Source organism: Ranitomeya variabilis, chromosome 6, assembly GCF_051348905.1.
Source record: "Ranitomeya variabilis isolate aRanVar5 chromosome 6, aRanVar5.hap1, whole genome shotgun sequence".
Classification (NCBI taxonomy): domain Eukaryota; kingdom Metazoa; phylum Chordata; class Amphibia; order Anura; family Dendrobatidae; genus Ranitomeya; species Ranitomeya variabilis.
Window position 1 is genome coordinate 130,950,822 of NC_135237.1, and position 12,678 is coordinate 130,963,499.

Below are 12,678 nucleotides of genomic sequence, written 5' to 3' on the forward strand. Positions count from 1 at the left end.
ATATTCTATCTCTCAATGTTAAAAATTGACCTACCCTTAAAATTATAGACTGTTCCTGTCTTTGTCAGTGGGCAAACTTACAAAATCAGCAAGGGATCAAATACTTATTTCCCCCACTGTAGATTGACTGCAGACTTGTGCTCGAGGGCCAGACAAGAACTAATTTGTGCATCTTCCTTTACTACAGCTATTGAATGCTGATTCCTGTTTTGCTGAGGCACACGTTTGCAACACCCCATAAAAGGTCTCTTCTTTATTAGCTTTTATTCTTTTAGTTTTTACCTGTATACAGTATATGTGCTGTCTTGGATCCATGTTAATTTTGAAGTGAAGCCACAATATACAACTTTTACTGTGCAACTGCTGAATGGTGCTGTTCAAGTGATGTACGGTACTTGGGGTTTATTCACACGCTTCTTTTTTGTCTAGTTTTTGCCCCAGAAAAAAAAGTTGTTTTACAGTATCGGCAAAGTGATTTAGATTTCTGAAATCTCGTGCACATGCTGCTGCTTTTTTTTCTTGCAAATTTGAACCATCAAAGCGTTTTTGTTTCAAATGTGTCGCATGTCAGTTTTTTTTTCAGCATTTTGTCAGTGGTTTGTTTTCATCCATTCAAATGAATGTGCATGCGTGTTTTTTTTTTTTTAACAATCACATAAAAAAAGTACTTCTTTTACTCCTCTTTTTTTTCTTGCCATCACTCTGAACATTTACAGCAGATTCTCCTGCAGCAAAAACCAATTTGTGCACAAAGCCTGGCCGGGTTCTTAGGGATCTTCATTAACCTGCTAGATAATAGAGTAACATATTTGGTAAGGAGTTATTTGATTTCTGTGCTGTTGGCAAATAACTATTATCTTGTGGGAGCAAGAAAACCTCTAGGTCTGTACAGAATTCCCCACTGCTAATCTAGTGAAAACCAGTCTTTTTGTTTTGGCAGACGGATATTGTCACAAAGCCAATTCTGTCTTATTGGATCCTGCATTCAGTGCTGACAAAGAGAAGATCCTCTTTTTATTATGTCCTGGTAATCCCCGTTTTTGCCCATTGATTGCTAGGCTTCAGGCTTTGTCACCTGTGTGCGGAGCAGTTGCAATGCCCTCCAGGGCAAGGGTTGCTACGTTTAGGTGGTAGAGCTCTGCTGTAATAATACAGAACATACAGATCTACCTGTCACTCAGTGCCTTGGGACTGTTGACGCTAACCAGGTCCCTAGAACTAGGGGTGTCCTAGTCCGTCCCTGTCTCCCTGGATTACTCTTGAAGGTGGAGACGCTGGGTTCATGTGCCTTGCTGTGCTCCTATATCAACGCCTATCCTTGGACATACATCCAGCTGAAGTGTACTGCAGCGCACAAGTTTGCCGAGTCCGTGTGCAGCAATACACGCTGGTAGCCAATGAGAAGCCAGCAGCTGTCGTCTGTCTACACGTCACTGGGTGCATGACAGTAACGTCATGCACACCAGTCGTTTGGATGCTGAAGTCAGCTGCTGGCTTCCGAAGGTGGCGGGGGAGAGAATGGAAGGTGAATAGTGTGTTCATTGCATTTTTTTTTGTGTCTATGCGTTGAACAATAGCGGCACCGGCAGAATGGGGGGGGGGGGCATATACATGGAATGGGGGAGCATATTGTAGAGTGCTACACAATTAAGTTACAGTAATAAAATGGATATGGATGTTGGGATAACCATTGGGGAAAAACAATAGGTGAACATTTCTCAGTCATAATGGTAATGCTTATTGGCAACATACACTACATTTCAAAAGTATGTGGACACTTATATATTAAATATTATACTTACAATGGCTTTTATGATATCCCATTCTAAATTGATGGGCAATAATAATAATAATGGAACAGATTTCCCCTTTGCAGCTAAACAGCTTCCACCTTTCTGAGAAGGCTTTGTACAAGTTCTTGGAGTGTTGTCTGTGGGAATTTTTGCCCATTCATTCAAAAGAGAATTTGTGAGGTCAGACATTGATCTTTGATAAGGACAAGCTCGCAATATTCATTCTAGATCATCCCAAAAGTATTCGATGGGGCTGAGGTCAGTGCGGACCAATAAAGTTCTTGAACACCAAACTCAGGCAACGTTACCTTTTTATTGAGCTTGTTTTTTCCGCTGAGGCACGATTATCGCAGGAAAAGGAAAGGGCCTTCCCCAAAATGTTCCTCCTAAAGTTTCACGCAAGCCATTGTCCACAATGTCTCTGTAAGATGAAGCAATAGGTTTTACCTACACTAAATCTTAGACCAACCCCTGAAAAACAACCCCATTGCATTATCCCTCATCCACCAATTGTTACATTTAGCACATTGCAGTCATACTTCTACTTTTTTTTTTGTGCATTTTCCAATCCCAGAATCGTCCATCTGACTACCAGATAGAGTAGTGTGATTCATCATTACACAGAATAAATTTTCCCAGCTCCGGAGTCCAGTGGTGACGCACTTTACACCACTCCATCCAACGCTTGGCATTACTCTTGGTGAAGTAAGGCTTGCATGCAACTGCTTGGCCAAGCAAATCCATGCCATGAAAATCTGGGAACACAGTTTTTGTGCTGATGTTATTCCCAGAAGAGATTTTCAGAAAGTGGATCTTTATGCACCTCAGCACTTGGTGACCCCCGCTCTGTAACTTTACTTTGTCAGACTCTTTGTGGCTGAGTTGCGGTGGGTTCTAAACTCTTCCACTCTTCTTCGGAGAGAAGACATTCTACAGACTGACTTGTTACAATAGCAGCACCCTATTACAGGACTATGCTCAACTTCAGTGAGCTTTTTAGAATGAAGTTTTGGGTTTGAATGAAATACCTGAACTCAATGATTGACTTGTCCCAATATTTTTGTACACGCAGTGTATTTTGCAACAGTTGCTAAGATATTTGTCGATCCCCTCTGCATAGAAACTTCCTGCAGAACACGAAGGAGTACACAGTGTCTTTTCTCTTACTATGATAATAGGGATGGGTTATGTTCATTAGGTAGAGATTGGGATTAGCTCCACTTTGAGAAGTTAGTTTATTGGATAGCATTTCAGATCAAGCCATAAGTTATCTATGAATGAGACACGTTTATTTCTTTTTAATATGTGTTATATTGACAATATGGCCACATTGTTACATTGGCTGGTTTGGGGAATTATTTGTCTATATGACGAAGTGATATACTGTATCCATGTGATGGCATCTTTGTTTTATCTTGAAAGCCAATTAGTGGATGAGTTTTCAGTACATGTGCACTTCACTATAAGGCCGGTTGCCCACAATCTGGAACTAGCAGCGTTATGGACTCAGCGCATAATCGCTGCATCCAAAGCACTTCCGTCTATTGAGCGCAGGTGAACCCTCATGTGTTCACTAAACCGTGCACATTCGCCACATTCTATACATTTTATTGATGTGCTGTGGTCTTGAGACGTGCCGCTTGTCTATCTCTGCGGGTGAGCCGCGGGCGTCTGTGGATGCATAGTGGGCATGGGATTTCTAGAAATCCCATCCACTATGCTGTAACATCTGGCTGCTGCGGGTTTGATGCTGTATAAATATGCAGCGTCAAAACTGCAGCAACTCCAGATCGTGAGCACGTACCCACAGAATAAAAGAACATGCTGCATATCAGCCAATTTTTCAAATATTGCAAAAAAGCCACTCGGGTCATTTATAATTTTCCCTAGAAATCATTAAAAAAAGAAAACCTTGGATTAGAAAACTAGAAAACCGTAAAAAAAAATGTCCAGGTCTGGATCAAGATGGATGATGAAGCCAAATATTAATTTTCACTAGAACATATTATCAGGAGCTGGGAACAGTATGACGAAGGAAAGGAAGGACCCATGGTCTCAGGTATTCCACGTCATATAGTAAGCACAACGCACCAGCCCATTTCCTCTATCTCACAGATGGGCAACACTTCAAATTTAATGAGAACATACTGACCATGGAGTTCTTAAACTCCTCTTAGTCAAGAAGCGTTATTGAATTTTAATAACCAAATTTCTTTATTAACATATAAAACACACACATTTAAAATAGTGCCTCACAATCAAAAATAATATGAAAACAGAGATCAGCGAAGAAATGAATAAATAAATAGAGTGTGCCCAGGTAAACCTCAATCCTATTCCATTGTATATAATTTAGTATTTCATAAAAATCGGTGCGATGGAGAAGGAATCAATTTTAATATAGATATACACTATACAGCCCTATTATCCTAAAAAGAACGTTGAGAAGAGTAAATTACTCCACCAATCAATAGGGCAAATGCCCAAATCAAGTTGGGGTGAAAGGTATTTTTTAGACACTAATAGTCCCCCAACACGTAGGTCATATAATGGATAAGCCCATAGTAGACTAAATGGGCGGACCACCAGCCTGACAGGCAAAGCAACCCGGTCAAATGAAATAAAATAAATTGCTCCCAGCTAATCCACACCTGCACTTCCCATGCTGCAAAATAAATGTTACTGCGAAGAGTGGAAATCATACATATGACGCTGGTTCCAATACATATTACCTGAGCACAATCACTGAGATAACAAGATCACAGCCTCGTGGCACGCTGAAGCTCCGTCACCCCGACGCGCGTTTCGCATCTGCTTCCTCCTGGGGGCGTGTCACAGGTAAGGTGTCACTAACTTTTAAAAACAGAGGCGACCAATCAAATGGCCTCGGCGGGGCATTCCCCAGATGAGTCATAATTCCCAGAAAACCTAAAGGTGATGACGTATTAAACACCCGGTGTCTCCCAAAAAAACCTCACCACACTATATCCACTGCCAAAACTTGAATAAGCCGCAATCACACGCACTCGAGCGCATACAGCACATAGCACCTCCCAGGTGAATATCGGCACAAAACGGCCTAGCACATCCGGGCAAAACATTATCTAACTTATCAGCGCTAACACCGACGTGAACGCCAGGGTGTTAATGCAAGACCAATATTTGTACCAGAGAGTGGGGCCATGCAAAAGGACAGTGAGGCACGATCGGAGCTACCCCTGCAGGATGGAGCGCCGATCACTGCCATCACCCCCTGCATGATCCCACATATTCTAAAAGACACAATACCTACTGCGGAGGGAAATATCCTAATAGCGCCCATACGGATTCACAACACAGGAGCCCAAAAACATAGACCTTATTTATCAAACCACCCGCCTACATGATACTCTCGTTGATAAGACATGCTCCTGCTACCATTATATTGCATCTTGTCCCTACAGCATCAGCGCCCGAAGTACGTAGTGCACCTATTGGAAAATATACTAATGCTCCCTTTGTTGAACTTGGCAATTTCCCCCTATGCCACAGGTATGTATAAATACAGTTACACCTTCATCTATACGCACGAATCATAAATACAAATAGGTCCATATCAGTTAATGAGTGCGGGTGCACATGGGTCCATAGGTCAGGTGCAGATCAATTATATAGTATCCGGCAAAAATTCACAATTTCATTCATGCCCAAAAGGAACTTGGGCCATTCCACGTTACACCACTGCCTCCTAATTGAAATCCAGATGGATTGGTCATATGCCTCTTCTTGCAGACAGTAAACCTTGGCAGGTATAAAGTCCTTAAAAGCCGGATAATTCAAATCATAAATAAGATGCAAAGCAGTAGGATGGATCATATGCTTCTTCGTGCGAACAGCGGCCTTGGCAGATATAAAATCCCTGAGAAACAGGGTAGTTCCAACCAAACGTCTTCAAGGTCACATCGATTTCCATGGTCATATGATCAAAATATTGACCACGAGTCAATACAACCCCACCGTGTAGATTCTAGAAAGAATAAACTCAATTAAAAACAGTACAAACCAAAGACAAACAAATTTAAAAACATTAAAAAAGACCGACTATTATTCAAATGTACACAAAAAGACCAAACCTTGATGGCTTACAAAAAGGAACCAAAACCCAAATTTTCGTTTAGCCCCTGTGGAGCCAGTGTACCCAAGCGGTAGATCCACCGGCTTTCAACCTGCGCTAGGGCTTTACCCAGATCTCCACCTCTAGGGCCGACCGTCACGAGATCTATGCCCTTAACTACCATAAAGCGGGGATTGCAGTTATGGAACTTCTTATAGTGCCTCGGGAGTGTCTTTAAACTAGCAAAATCATCTATTGTTTTGGCTTTCTCTATATCAAGCACATGTTCCCTGGTGGTCAGTCCAACATATACTTTTCCACAGGGACACGTGGAGTGATAAATCACCCCTTTTGTTGAACATGATATAAAATTCCTAATCTGAAATGTCTTAGACCCGTCAAAATTGGTAAATTTTTTTCGTTTTAACAAAATTCGCACAGGCCTTACACCGGCCACACGGGAAAAAGCCCACCAAATTCTTGGCCACACCTTTTTTCTTTTCAGGCTCATAATGACTATGCACTAGGATATCCCTGATATTTCTTGATCTTTTAGCCACAATACCTGGTTTTAGAGGTATAATTGATTTCAATATCGGATCTGTATGAAGAACCGCCCAGTGCTTTTCAATAATTTGCCTGAATTCATGCCATTTATTGTGGTACCCCGTGATGAATCGTATTTGGTCTTTACCATCCTTTACTGTACTGCTATTATTGCCATATAACAAAACATCCCTGGTAGTGTTTTTAGCTCTCAAAAGCCCTCTCCTGATAGTTTTCTGGCCGTATCCACGTTGCAGAAACCTATCCGCCAAATCCTTTGACTGAGTGGCGAAGTCATCCTCATTTAACAAATGCGGCGAACCCGCAAAAACTGGCCGATCGGAATCCCCCTAATTGTAGAGGGCAAATGTGCTGACCGAGCATGAAGCAAAGAATTGGTGGCTGTATTTTTACGGAACACATTAGTCACAATATCCCCTTCCGGGCGGGCACGTATCTGCAAATCCAAGAAATCAACCGACCTCCCATACTTGAAGGTGAGTTTTATATTCCGGTTGTTCTGATTCAAGTTAGTCATCAGGGTATTGAGCTCTGCTGTGCTCCCCTCCCACACAAACCAGATGTCATCAATATATCTCATCCATTCCTGGATGAGATGACCCAGGGGGATGGGATTACTCATGAAAATCTCCCTCTCCCAAGCCCCCCAAAAAAGGTTAGCATAGGAGGGGGCACAGCAGGCCCCCATAGCGGTACCCTGTAATTGCAGATACGTGCCACGCCCGAAAACGAAAACATTGTGTGAAAGCACAAAGTCTAATAACTCAAGCAACAATTGCACCAGCTTTTTATCTAAATTGCTGCACTCCAGATACCAAGCCACCGCACTAATCCCATCAACATGTTTTATTGAGGTGTACAGTGCCTCTACATCAGCCGTCACCATAATACCATTGGGGCTGAGCTGAAGATTGTCCAGTCTGCGTAGGGCAGCTGTAGTGTCCTTAATGTACGAAGGAAGCTGTGTCATCAAAGGCTTCAAATAGTAATCCAGAACCTGTGTAACGATCTTACAAAGGCCCCCGTTGCCAGACACAATGGGTCTACCCGGAGGGTCAACGGGGTTTTTGTGTATCTTGGGTAAAAGATATAGAGTGGGCATCCTAGGATGCATGTTTTTAATAAGTTCCCACAGCCATTTGGGGACTATGCCTTCCTCGAATGCCCTTTCCAAGATATCGCTCAATTGATCCTGGAAAAGCTTAAGTGGATTCCCAGCCAATTTTTTATAGCACTCCTTGTTGTTGAGCAACTTGTATGCTTGTTTCTCATATAACGTCTGGGGCCAAATTACCAAATTTCCGCCTTTATCGGCTGGTTTGAAAACAACATCCCTCCATCCCTTAAGGATGTCCAAAGCTTTTTTCTCTGGCTGCCTGATGTTCGAGGGGCCAAAGCCCTTCTGGGCAAGTTTTTCAATATCCCCAGCCACCAACTTCGTAAACACTTCTACTGCCGGACACAGATTCAGAGCAGGGAATTTGGCTTCCCAACCAGATGGTCTGGAAACCCACTCACCTCAATAGGATTACTCTCCAGCTCCAAAGCCTCTAGGTTTGCCAACGCCTCCCTCTCCTCCTCAGTCTCAAAACTAGTGTCACCCTGCCCCTTGTGATGTAGCCTCTTTAAAATCAGCTTCCTTGAGAATAGATGCAAATCTTTTACACATGTGAAAGGGTCTAAGGAAAAAAGAGGGACAAAAAGTGAGACCCTTCTCAAGGATAGATGTCTGCTCGTCAGATAATACATGTGGTGACAGGTTGATTACCTTCATCCTGTCATCCCTTTGATAAGGTCTCTTCTTGAAATGTTTCAAATGTTTCAAATGTTTCGCAGTAACATTTATTTTGCAGCATGGGAAGTGCAGGTGTGGATTAGCTGGGAGCAATTTATTTTATTTCATTTGACCGGGTTGCTTTGCCTGTCAGGCTGGTGGTCCGCCCATTTAGTCTACTATGGGCTTATCCATTATATGACCTACGTGTTGGGGGACTATTAGTGTCTAAAAAATACCTTTCACCCCAACTTGATTTGGGCATTTGCCCTATTGATTGGTGGAGTAATTTACTCTTCTCAACGTTCTTTTTAGGATAATAGGGCTGTATAGTGTATATCTATATTAAAATTGATTCCTTCTCCATCGCACCGATTTTTATGAAATACTAAATTATATACAATGGAATAGGATTGAGGTTTACCTGGGCACACTCTATTTATTTATTCATTTCTTCGCTGTTCTCTGTTTTCATATTATTTTTGATTGTGAGGCACTATTTTAAATGTGTGTGTTTTATATGTTAATAAAGAAATTTGGTTATTAAAATTCAATAACGCTTCTTGACTAAGAGGAGTTTAAGAACTCCATGGTCAGTATGTTCTCATTCCACGTCATATGTTAAATGTGGTGGAGGCTGAGATAAGACATGGGTGTGTATATATGTGTATATGAATGCATATCTGTGTGTATATATGTATGTGTGTATGTATGTGTATATATATAATATATATCTATCTCCCAGGTCACTGCTGTTTACTGTTGATATGACTGTGGATAGACAGCAGAGAAAAATATGAAGTCTATGGAACATCTTAAGGTAAAGTAGTTTTTTTGAAACGGCCAAGTCAGTCACCTGATTTCACCCCAATTTGATCTTAAACTCGTTTATTAAACAAAAAAACCCACAAGGTGTACATGTTATTTGTAACCAAGCTAATACACATGTATAGTTCTAGTCATATTAATACACAACTGGTTACATAGCTTCATTCACAGAAGTTTTTGAATGTAATTATATTTAAATACTGAAAAGAAGCGCTAGCCAATGTAGTATTCTATCATTTAATGTAGTAAAGCTAGGCTACCCATCACGTGACAACATGGTGAGGTACGATGAGTTCCATATATCCCAAATCTTATCAAATTTTCCCATACAGCCCCTATTCTGGTATAGTGTGCGTTCAAAAGGTATTACTAAGTTCACCTGATCAATCCAGGCTCTGAATGACGGGTTAATGTTTCCCATCCATCGTAAAGCTATTATTTTCCTTGCCAAAAAAAGCGTTCCTCTCAGAAAAATTTGTACATGGTGCCCCCATATCTCTTCATCCAGTACTCCGAATAAACATGTTAATGGATTCAAAGGGACAGAAATATGCACAAGGGAGGATAGTAAGGATATCACCTCACTCCAAAAGGATTGAATAGTTGGACAACCCCAGATCATGTGTAAAAAAAATCCGCCTCCTCTGTATGGCATCTCAAACATTCCGAAGAATTATTCCTACCCATTTTAAATAGGCGCGACGGGGTTAAATAAGCTTGATGTATTATATATAGCTGGATCATTCTAGTGTTAGCCGAGGGGGATACCTTGGATGGGGACTCTAGAATTATCTCCCAGTCCTCATCTTGAAGATCTGGAATTAAGTTTCCATTTCCCTTTAACCGGCAATACCGCAGAATCCGCACCCACGGACAACAGATGTGTGCACCTCGGGGCCCCTGTGATTTGAGGATCCCTATTAACGGAAGGGATGATATTGTTGATATAGAGCCCATTCTGCGTACATATGATTGTAACGCTGATCTAAGTTGCAAATAAAAGAATTGGGGCCTTGGAATATCACACTTAACTCGTAGCTGCTCAAAAGATACCAACACACCCTGTTCATATAAATTATTAATGGAAACAATCCCGCGCGAGATCCAAAATTGGGTGGATGGGTGATTTAACAGCTCCCGGAGACACTCATTATTCCATAATGGCATTTCGGCTATGGTACCGTATATACTCGAGTATAAGCCGAGATTTTCAGCCCAAAAAAATGGGCTGAAAGTGCCCCCCTCGGCTTATACTCGAGTCATAGAAGGCGGGGGGGTCGGAGGGTGAGGGGGAGCGACGCCTGTGAAATACTCACCTACTCCCTGCGCTCCTGACGCGGTCCCTGCAAGTCCCACGGTTCAAGTTCTTCCCCTCTTCAGCGGTCACGTGGTACCGCTCATTAAAGTTATGAATATGGACTCCATGCCCATAGAGGTGGAGCCGCATATTCATTACTTTAATGAGCGGTACCATGTGACCGCTCACTACAGGAAGAAGCTGCTGCGCCGTACACCGTGGGACATGCAGGGACCGCGTCAGGAGCGCCGGGAGTAGGTGAGTATATTTACCTTCCCCTGAAGCTCCGTCTTCCCGTCCTCTTGCTGTGACTGTTCAGGTCATAGGGCGCGATGACGTATTAGTGTGCGCGCCGCCCTCTGCCTGAACAGTCAGTGCGGAGAGACGGGACGCTGAGGAGCAGCAGGCAGCGACGAGAGGTGAGTATGTCATTTTTTTTATTTATTTTTTCTTAGTGCAGCAGCAGCAGCAGCAGCATTACATGAGGCACAATGCTGTATGGAGCGTCTATGGGGCCATAAAGAACTGCATGGAGCATTATATGGGGCATCTATGGGGCCATAACTGCATGGAGCATTATATGGGGCCATAACTGCATGGAGCATTATATGGGGCATCTATGGGGCCATAACTGCATAGTGCATTATATGGGGCCATAATTGCATGGAGCATTCTATGGGGCATTATATGGGGCCATAACTGCATGGGGCATCTATGGGGCCATAACTGCATGGAGCATTATATGGGGCATCTATGGGGCCATAACTGCATGGAGCATTATATGGGGCATCTATGGGGCCATAACTGCATGGAGCATTATATGGGGCATCTATGGGGCCATAACTGCATGGAGCATTATATGGGACATCTATGGGGCCATAACTGCATGGAGCATTATATGGGGCATCTTATGGGGCCATAATGAACTGCATGGAGCATTATATGGGGCATCTTATGGGGCCATAAAGAACTGCATGGAGCATTATATGTGGCTCCTGATTCAATATGGATATTCAAAAACACTTAACCTACTGATGTCTCAATTAATTTTACTTTTATTGGTATCTATTTTTATTTTTTACATTTACCGGTAGCTGCTGCATTTTCCACCCTAGGCATATACAGTGGGGCAAAAAAGTATTTAGTCATTCAGCAATAGTGCAAGTTCCACCACTTAAAAAGATGAGAGGCGTCTGTAATTTACATCATAGGTAGACCTCAACTATGGGAGACAAACTGAGAAAAAAAAATCCAGACAATCACATTGTCTGTTATTTTATCATTTTATTTGCATATTATGGTGGAAAATAAGTATTTTTATATTCTAGTAATAATTCTAGAAATAAGTATTTTTATATTCTAGTCATATTAATTCAACTACTGCAATGTATTCGCATCCAAGTATTAAACTTACGGTAATGCCTATAATTATATTAATTTGTCTAATTTTTTTCACCTCTAAAAATGGAGAGGCTGTATAAAATTTGGCTGCAGTTCCAGAACAGGTAATACAATATTTTGGTTCGAACTCCTTTATTCAATGTTGAAAGTCTACACTTCAGTTGCAGCTTCATGACTGTTTCCCATCCGTTGGACAGGTGTACAGTGGCTAAATTATGAAAATTCTATCCCTGTCCAAATACTTCGGACTTAAACTAATGTAGTGCAAATTGAAATACCAAAGATAGTACCCCAGTATGGTCTCCCTATGTTATTAGTGTCTGGTAGTTCTGTTTGTGTAATGTACATGGTAGTATTTCAGGTTCATCTATGTGTGTAACGAGGGAACACTTTCTCCTGGCTTCACTTCTCTGTAGGTTTTGGTTCAATTGCAGGTTAATTATTAGCAGGTTCTAAATAATCTTTTATAAAAGGTCACAGAAGGAATGAATATGACATAAGACAATGTAGATGTACAAAATCAAATATTGGTTTTGGACCCAATTTAAAATGAAAGAAAAGCTTTATTTTTTCACACATTGTTCAAATGGTTGGAAGCACGTTATCTGATTGTTTTAAAACACCAGTTGCTCTGGGTATGTCACAGGGGAGCAAATTTATTGAGTCAAAGCCATATTTCATTCATTTTAAAGTAGACCTTGAACTGTTTTATAGTAATTGGTGCTGAATCAGGAACAGTGTTTCTTTTTCTTCCGTGTCCCTCCATTCCACAGTTATGATTTCCGGAAAAAAATGCAAATTTCAAGCCAATAAGTCCTAGGTCTTAACATGCCAGAACAGCAGAAACTCCCACAAGTGACCCCATTTTGAAACCTTCACCCCTTAATGAATACATGTAGGGGTGTAGTGAGCTTTTCTTTTTTTA

At 41.6% G+C, this 12,678-nt stretch overlaps 1 protein-coding gene across 4 annotated transcripts in view; it reads left to right on the plus strand.

Annotated features, from left to right (window-relative positions):
• NOD1 (nucleotide binding oligomerization domain containing 1) overlaps positions 1-12,678 on the plus strand; it is a 96,821-nt gene that overhangs the window by 20,510 nt on the left and 63,633 nt on the right. For 2 of the 4 annotated variants that reach the window (XM_077269001.1, XM_077269000.1), the window contains one exon: positions 8,973-9,047. The exons of 1 other annotated variant lie outside the window; for it this stretch is intronic. The gene's annotated coding sequence lies outside the window, so the exon portion shown is untranslated. Of the gene's footprint in view, positions 1-8,972; positions 9,048-11,822; positions 11,858-12,678 lie in introns of all 4 variants that reach the window. One more of the 4 variants, XM_077269002.1, reaches the window with a different exon arrangement.